This window comes from Petaurus breviceps, unplaced genomic scaffold, assembly GCF_028583685.1.
Source record: "Petaurus breviceps papuanus isolate PSGF00001 unplaced genomic scaffold, PetGlider_PUasm1.0 99, whole genome shotgun sequence".
Classification (NCBI taxonomy): domain Eukaryota; kingdom Metazoa; phylum Chordata; class Mammalia; order Diprotodontia; family Petauridae; genus Petaurus; species Petaurus breviceps.
This window is the reverse complement of record NW_027187465.1, coordinates 15,534,390-15,543,497: the sequence shown is the minus strand read 5'-3', so window position 1 is coordinate 15,543,497 and position 9,108 is coordinate 15,534,390.

Here is a 9,108-nt window from a genome sequence, read left to right as displayed (position 1 = left end):
GGAGAGAATTAGTTGGTGGATTTAGGGAGAGAAAAGTTTATCTGGCACTTGTAGTAATTTACTACTTGTATTAAATAGGCTCTCTCTCTCTCTCCCTCACTATCTCCCTCTCCTTTCTTTTCTCCTTCTTCCCTTCCCCCCTTTTTCCTTTCCTCTTTCCTTCTTTTCCTCCTTGCTTCCCTCTCTCCCACCTTCCTTTCTCCCTTTGTTTCAATTGCAAATCGATGTCTCTAATCCTTTGGGATTAGAAGGGAATATAGTAACCCCCTTTATCCCTAGACATAACTAGGCTTCACCTAACCTTACTCATTTGATATAATTGGTTAAGAATGCTTTAATTATTATTATGTGACAGGCTAATATCTCTGGCAGATAAGACAATTTGAAAATCGATCATTCTTGTACCAATTGTACCAATTATGCAGATCCAAATCAAAATCATTTGCTAGGTTAAAATGAATCCCAAACCTTGATCTATAGCTTTTGATGTATGAAAGGTGAGATTCTGGGTCCCTGAAGTCAGGAAGGAAAATGTAGAAGTTAATACTAGTGGAAATTCAAACATATAATTTACTGGCAGAGAATAATCTTTTTAACAAAGGCACAAGACATCACTTCAAACAAACGAATTCCTATTGATTACTAATAAAACATAAGGTCTTTGACAGCAAGAACTGTTGCATTTTTGTCTTTATATTCACAATGCCCAGCACAGCCTGGGGCACAAAGTAGACAGTTAATGAATGATTGTTGATTGATTGATCTTTAGAGTACTACCAAACCCTCATGGAGGCCTCAGAACTCTCTTGGTCTCCCTTGGGTCCCAGAACTAAGAATATGATAAGGCAGAAATCCAAGGGTTACTTTAAGCCAAAATTTCCTTGTCTCCCTCTCTTTCTCCTAGGTCCAGATCAGAAATACAGCACCCTGAGGTTAGACCTTTATTCTTCCTATCAAAATTCTTGCTACCATTTTTATTCATATCTGCCTAATATGTGATAGGGATCATAACATTTCCATCTGGGAGGAAAGAATACCAGTCTCTGGAAGAACTTAGAAATATGGATTACCAGGGCTGGGAGGGACCTTAAAATGTAGAATGTTAGAGTTGGGAGGGACCTTAGAATATGGAATGTCAGAGCTGAAAGGACCTTCAAATCTGGAAATTCAAGAATGGAAGAAACATTAGAACATAGAATTTCAAAGCTGAGAGAGATCAAAGAATTAAGATTGTCAAATCTAAGGACTGGTAGAGTCCTTAGAATATAGGATATCAGAGCTGATCTAAATCACTATTGATTAGAGAAATGCAAATCAAAACAACTCTGAGGTACCACATTACACCTATCAGATTGGCTAACATGACAAAACAGGAAAATGATAAATGTTGGAGAAGATGTGGGAAAATTGGAACGCTAATGCATTGTTGGTGAAGTTGTGAACTGATCCAACCTTAGCAATTTGGTGCTATGCCCAAAGGGCTATAAAACTGTGCACACCCTTTGACCCAGCAATACCACTTCTAGGTCTGTATCCCAAAGAGATCATAAAAATGGGAAAAGGACACATGTATACAAAAATATTTATAACAGCTCTTTTTGTGGTGGCCAAGAATTGGAAATTGAGGGGATATCTTTCCGTCAATTGGGAATGGCTGAAAATGTTGTGTTATATGAATGTAATGGAATACTATTGTGTTATAAGAAATGATGAGCAGGTAGACTTCAGAAAAACCTGGAAAGACTTATATGAACTGATGCTGAATGAAGTGAAAAGAATCAGGAGAACATTGTACACAGTAACAGCCTGTAATGGTAAGGGAATTTGAAGATCTTCCCTGATGTTAATGGGCCTGACTTGGAGCCCAACAAGAGAAACTTGCTTAGTGGAGGCTTGTTTTTCAGGAAGGCTTGCCCTTTGTTACTTTATAAATTAGGCAGTGGATCACGAAGATTGTGATGTTCTCTGACCCTGAAGGCTATATATACCTCTGAGGTGAGGTTTTGCTTTGGGGCTCACTTATGGGAAGAGTTGTGTGATTTGGCCAGATAAGACTCTGGGCAGCTATTGAGCCCCTGGGGTTTTCAAAACCTAGATGTTGGTGCTTCTCTCTCTGGTAACTAAGTATGTAATGGTCAGACAGCTAGAAGCCCTAATGGTTTGTCTGTTGACTTGTGTTATTTTCTCTGTCTGTATTTTCTGTTTGCTTGTAATTTCTGTTTGTATTTTCTGAAATTCAGGGTGCTGACTTTTCCCCATGAACTAAGTGAATTATGTATATGTATGTATGTATGTATGTATATGTATATATAATGTTTGATTAAAGTAAGATTGTTAACCCTTTTGAGTTGCTTTCCTTTAGAAAAGCAGATCAAAGGGGTGGCCAGGTGGCGCAGTAAGAGTACTGGCCCCAGAGTCAGGAGACCTGGGATCGGTTCCAGCCTCAGATACTCGGCACCCACACAAAAATAACTGGCCGTGTAACCTTGAGCAAGTTACTTAACCCTGATTGCTTTAAAAATTTTAAAAAGCAGATCAAAGAACCTGTGCTAGCAGCCATTCTGGGTATACTAGGGTGCTTGCTGATATACAGTGTGCAATGTGTGCAATGACTGACTTGATAGACACAGTTCTTCTCAGCAATGCAAGGATCTAAGACAACTCCAAAAGACTCATGATGGAAAATACTATCCACATCCAGAGAAAGAACTTTGGAGTCTGAATACAGATAGAAGCAGACTATTCACTCTCCTTTTCTTATGCTGGTTTTATTTCTTCTTTCTCGTGGTTCCTCCCATTAGTTCTAATTCTTCTTTACATCATGACTAATGTGAAAATATGTTTAATATGAATGTATAAGTAGAGCCTATATCAGGTTGTATGCTGTCTTGGGTACGGGGGAGGAAAAGCAGAAGGAGAAAATTTAAAACTCAAAATGTTATGGAAGTGAATGTTGAAAACTAAAAATTAATTTTTAAAAAGAATGTCAGAGTTGAGAGGATCCTTAGAACACAAAATGTCAAAATTGTGTCTTTAAAGCAATGAATGTCAGATCAGAGAATGTTAGAAATGAAGAAGACCATAGAATATTAAATATCTGAGCTATAGAGCATAGAACTGTTGCCTTGGATCAGGGCACACAGGATCCAATTTTTTTCAATCAATATGGCAGCTGTGGAGAAGGGAGCAACATGGCCAAGTTCTCAAGAGACAGCAGCCTCTCAGTTGAAGAAATGGCAATGGCCAGAATAGTGGGAGAGTATCCAGAGTGCCTCATCCTAGAAAGATGATAGGAGAGTAATTCATGCTGTCAACCATGTCAACCAAGTCCTGGAGAGAACAACATGGTACAAGTGGTGAGTTCCCGAACACTAAGTTATGGAGTTATTGAGAACTCTTCTCTTGAGGAAACTCAAGTTTAGGAGTTCCAGATTTGGCCGTCTCTCAAGTGAGGGATTTCCTGGACAGCTCTCTATCCTAGAATCCGACCTTCTCTCAAGAGAAGTTGAGTTTTCCCAGGCAGAACTAGAGTCTTAGAGAGAGAAGAGAATTGTCACTTTGTCCTAAAGGGGAAGAAATGGTTAGGGGCTAAAGTTACCATTTGGGGTGTAAGGGACTTGAACTATGTATTTTGTTCTCTTACTATGAACTATTCAGAGAGGCAGGGATCCAGTGAGAGGAAGGTTGCCTGTCTTGACAGACAAAATGTCTTTCTTCAAGGTGTATTCACAACCTCAGAGGTGCACCATAATCTGGTTGCCTGTATGGATCTCTTGAGGATGAAAGGGGGTCTCAATGGAACTTCAGAATGCTGCCTACCTAGCAACCTCAAATTAATTTCCTTTCCTGAAAGAGTGCAAGCCACACAGAAGTGTCATGAGTCTGGAGGAATATGTTATTTTGCTGGGGGAAGACACACTCACTGAAAAGTAAGAGGGCTACCCTGATATCAACCCCAAGTTTATTTCCTTTCCCAAAAGAGTCTAAACCACAAGGTGGTTCAATGATTCTGAAAGACCTTAGAACTCCGTGGGAAATGGACTAACAGAAGAGGGAGAATTTTATGGTAGTTAATTGGCTACTGTAAATATTTTCTGTGTTTTGCCACAGTGTTCATAGGATATCTTTAGTGCTTTTTGGTGGTTTTTGTTTGTTTGTTTTTTGCATAATCTGTGGAGTAAAGGCTATTATGTATCCGAAAACGCATTGTTACCTTATATGCTTGCGTGAAATCTGAGAGACTCTTTCCCCCTACATCTGTGTAAACCTAGACAAGTGCTATAGTCAAAGATTTTTCCCACAGTACACTCTGGGTGGAGGCATAATGAGCCAAAAAGTCATTGATTATATAGTGGTTAGGACAGCTTCTGAAACAGAACCTGGTCTGTGGAAGCCCAGAACTTGGAGCTGCTGTTACACATATATGTCCTGTCTCATACTACATTTCAAGGTCCTTTAGGGCAGGAATTAATTCATTTTGATTTCATTCAACAAAAATGAAATAAGTATCTACTCTGTATAAATATGTACTTTGCTTAGCATAGAGACACAAAAATAGTGAGAATATAAGTCCTAATTTCAAAGATGGGTGCAAAACACCAATGATAAAAGCAGAGGAAGATAAGTACCCCAAAAAGACCACCCCCCCACTCCTGCAAAGTTCTATGAGAAATTTGAGAGCAGAGAAATCACTTTCACTGGGGGACAGAAAGAATAGTCAAATAAAGCCTCATGGGGGATGTGGTATCTAGGAAGAATTTCAATGAGAATTTAAGGGAGAAGCCTAGAGTGTTACAGTCATGAAGAGAGAGAGAGAAGAGGAGCAAAGTGATGGAAAATAACCTCAAGTGACTGAAATATGGAGGACTTTGCAAAGGGACCTGGAAATAGAAACGGTCCAATAGAAATCAGGCACCTTGAATACCAGAGTTGTGTAAAATCAGAAATTATTAAGGTGCCTTACTACCTCCCTAAGTCTATGTTTGCTTATGTGTTCTGTGTTCTCATCAATGTGGAAATTCCTAATCATGCAGATATCAGCTCATCTTGTGTGACTTATCTGTGGATGCCCAGCCCAGTGGAGGTATAGTGATTAGAAGACTAGACTTTCAGTCACTGGGTTCAAACTTCACCTTGGACATTTACTACCTGTGTGATCCTGGGCAAATCATGTAACCTCTCAGCCTCAATTTCCTCAACTGTAAAATAAGGCTTATAGTAGAACCAACCTCAAAGTGTTGTTTTGAGAATCAAATGTGGTGATGTATCCAAAGCATTTTGTAAACCCTTGGAAAAACCTTGGCTCAAAATGGCCTTTGCCATTCCTCTTGACCTATGTCTTGTCACTGGATCCTCTGATGACTCTGGAGAAGAGAGTGAGGTTGATGACTTTGCCCAGCTCTGCCTCACTTAAATCTAATTTGCAAGTCAAGACATCACCCTCCTGATGTCATTGATTCTCTTTGAGAATGAAGGACAAAAACAGCCTTTAAAGTGTAAAATGCAAATGTAAAATAAAATGGTGAAATACATGTTATTGTTATTATTATTATTCCTGATATTTCAGGGATACAAGTAGAGCTAGTGCCCTGTTCATTGGTCTTCCCTAATTTTTGCCTTGTCCACCTTTTCTTGCCACGTTTTTCCTTCACGTCCCTTTTCTTGTGCAGTTTCTCATTTGCAATGAATTGCAGCCTGCTGACATTCATCTCTCCATTGACCTCTGGGAGATCTTCAGTGTCAGTTCTTTAAGAGCTGTTGAGTTCTATTACTGGAAGACAAAAAGCATCAACAGAAGCATATTGGTGTGAAAAAGATGGGCTTCATCCACTGGGGAATAGCTAAAACAATTTTGATATATTAGTGTAATGGAATATTACTATGCTGTAAAAAGAAATGAATACATTGAATACAGAGAAACATAGAAAGACTTCTATGAACTGATGAAAAGTGAAGATGAACCAAAGGCTACAAAAATGTAAATGAAAAGAGTGACCACCACAAAACTACTGAAAATGAATGCTGTAAAATTAGACAGCATAAGATTGACATCAAGGAAGAGATTTGAGAAGACATTTCCCTCTGTTCCTTTGCAGAAGTGTGTGGGGCAGGGTACATAGCCATGGAACATTGAATTTAATGTTTAACTTTTTCTACATTTTATTCAATTTTCCTAATTTTTTCTTTTCTTTTTTTAACTCTTGGTTACAACAGATGGCTCTTTGGAAGTATATGAGGCAGAAGGGAATTTAAACGATGCAGAAATCAGATATATTAATAAAATCTATTTTTTTAAAAGAAAAAGATAGGCCTTTGATTCAGACAAAAGTGTAGGGTCTTTAAAGGAGCTGTCTAAAAGAAAATTCCACTATTTTCTTCATTCTGTTCAATTCTTGATCCCACTCATTGTCCACTTGTAGCAGCTGTCTCAAATACATACACTAATATTTGGGTTTTACATCCAGCTGTATACCATGGTCTAGACCAGAGGTTCCAAACTTATTTGACCTACCACCCCTTTAAAAAAATTGCTCAGGGCCCCCTGGAAATCTACTTTCTTTAACCTTTTAACATTTTTTTTGAATTTTGTGTCATTTCATGTATCTATATTATTTTAAAAGATGCATCTTAAATTCAGTAATTTATTACAAATTTGCAGATTTTTTCCTGCGTTGAAATTTTGATGATTCAATATTGTATCATGTAACCATATAGTATAGTATTGTAAACAAGTCATTACATGAAAATATTCCTACCAACACATGCTGGACTTTCCAACAATGCATGTCATGCTCACCTATCAACACTTGCTTGTTAAGACCTGTCATCAGACTTGAATACCAATTGATTATAAGTTATGTTTTGTGTATTTATTTGGAAAATAATGTAATCACTATCTCTGTTACATAATAGATGAAACATGTACTAATGGTTTTTCAAAAAATTCTTCTCTTCTTTCCTTATGCTTCTGCCACCTCCTTCTTTTTATTCAACACATCCCTATTACACCCAATGCTCCTACCACTCCCCTGAATCATTCCAGCACCCACAGGAGGCAGTATCTCCCACTTTGGGTATCTCTGGCTAGATAATAGGCACTTTGCACTTGGCTTATTTTGTGTGAATGGTTAGGATGAAGTCTTGGTTGTTTCCATTAAGCAATTACAAATGAGCTTTTGAGTAACAACAAAGAGTTATGAAAGGCAATTATGGCATAGGGGATAAAGAGCTGTCATTGAAGGCAGGAAGACCTGTGTTCAAGTTCTGCTTTCTGACACATCATGGCTATGACCTGGTCAAGTCACCTAAACTTTCAGTGTCCCTAGCACATCAACCTACAGAAGAATTCCCTCATTCAAGGAATTTTCTATACTGATGAAATGGAGATATCCAGTTCCTATCTCTTCTGAATTGCATCCAGAAGGCTCCACAATGTCCTGGGACTTAAGGCTTTCAGGACATTGTCATTTATAAACAGGGACATGTGGCTTCTTGTAAAGATGCTGCTGGGGCGGCCAGGTAGCACAGCGAGTAAGAGCACCGGCTCCAGTGTTAAGAAGACCTGGAGATCGAATCCCGGGCTCAGACACTTAGCACTCACCCAGAAACACCTGGCCGTGTAACCTTGAGCAAGTTACTTAACCCCAGTTGCTTAGGGGTGGCCAGGTGGCTCAGCGAGTAAGAGCACCAGCTCCAGTGTTGGGACGACCTGGAAATCGAATCCCGGGCTCAGACACTCAGCACCACACCCAGAAATAACTGGCCTTGTAACCTTGAGCAAGTTACTTAACCCCGATTGCTTTAAAAAAAAAAAAAAAGATGCTGCTTTGTGAATTTTAAAGTACATTTAAGAACATTTTTTGTTATTGTTGTTAGGTTGTTTTAGGCACACAGGGTTAAATGACTTGCCCAGGGTCACACAGCTAGTAAGTATCTGAAGTCTGATTTAAACTCAGGTCCCCCCTGACTCAAGGGCCAGTTCTCTATCCATTGAACTACCTAGTTACCCTAGTAAGGGAATAGGAACTATTAAATGATAGTCACTTAATAAATGCTTGTTGATGCTGCTGAGGTTTACAGTAATGTTATGGGGTTGGTGGGAAAGGGAGAGACAATGGACCTGGCACTCCTCATCTCCCTTGAAGGAATATTGTTAAAAATAAAAAGAACCTACAGGTCCTCAGGATAGATGTTTCTTCTTTCTTAAAAGCTTGATCATTTTGATCATCATAGACAATATCTAATTCACCTTCATCATAGCCTTGTGATGTTCATCCTTTGATTGCCTCAAATCCCTTAAAGAAAATTTTTTGATGGCCCAGGCACTTTGGCAATGTTAAGTGCCCATATAAATCCTGACTTATTGGCTTGAGTGTCTTATTTTCTTTTTCTATTTGCATTTGTAAGATTCCTATTGTTAGGACATCTAAATGCTCAGCCTAGTTTTTGAGAGGTAGCAAGGCAGAGTAGATAGGAATCTGGATCTATAATCAGGAAGACCTGGGTTCAAATCTTGCCATGAATACTTATTAGTTGTGTGACCTTGGCCATGTTTCTTTCTTTGATGACTCCTGAGGTGCTTGGATCACAATGGTGTACGTATTGGGAAACTAAGGTTGGCATGAATTGACATGGTGAGACCTGGGACTCAGCAAGATAGGGCAAAAGCCCATCCACCAGGACCTGGGGACCAAAGAAAGGTGCCCAAGATTCTAAATCTGTCATGCTATGATTCTGTGATCCTAAAGGATCCTTCCCTATCTTTCTCTTCTACCCTCCTCCTCTTCTTCTTTTCTCTTTCTCTTTCCTTCTCCCCTCTTCTCCTTTCTTTTCTTCTTCTTCTCCCTTCCTTCCTCCCTTCCTTTCTTCTCCTTCTTTCCTTCCTTCCTTTCTTCCTTCCTTCCTTCCTTCCTTCCTTCCTTTCTTTCTTTCTTTTTCTTTCTTTCTTTCTTTCTTTCTTTCTTTCTTTCTTTCTTTCTTTCTTTCTTTCTTTCTTTCTTTCTTTCTTTCTTTCTTTCCCTCTTTCTTTCTTTCTTTCTTTCCCTCTTTCTTTCCATCTTTCCTCCCTTCCCTCCCCCTCCTCCTCCTCTCTCTCTCTCTCTCTCTCTC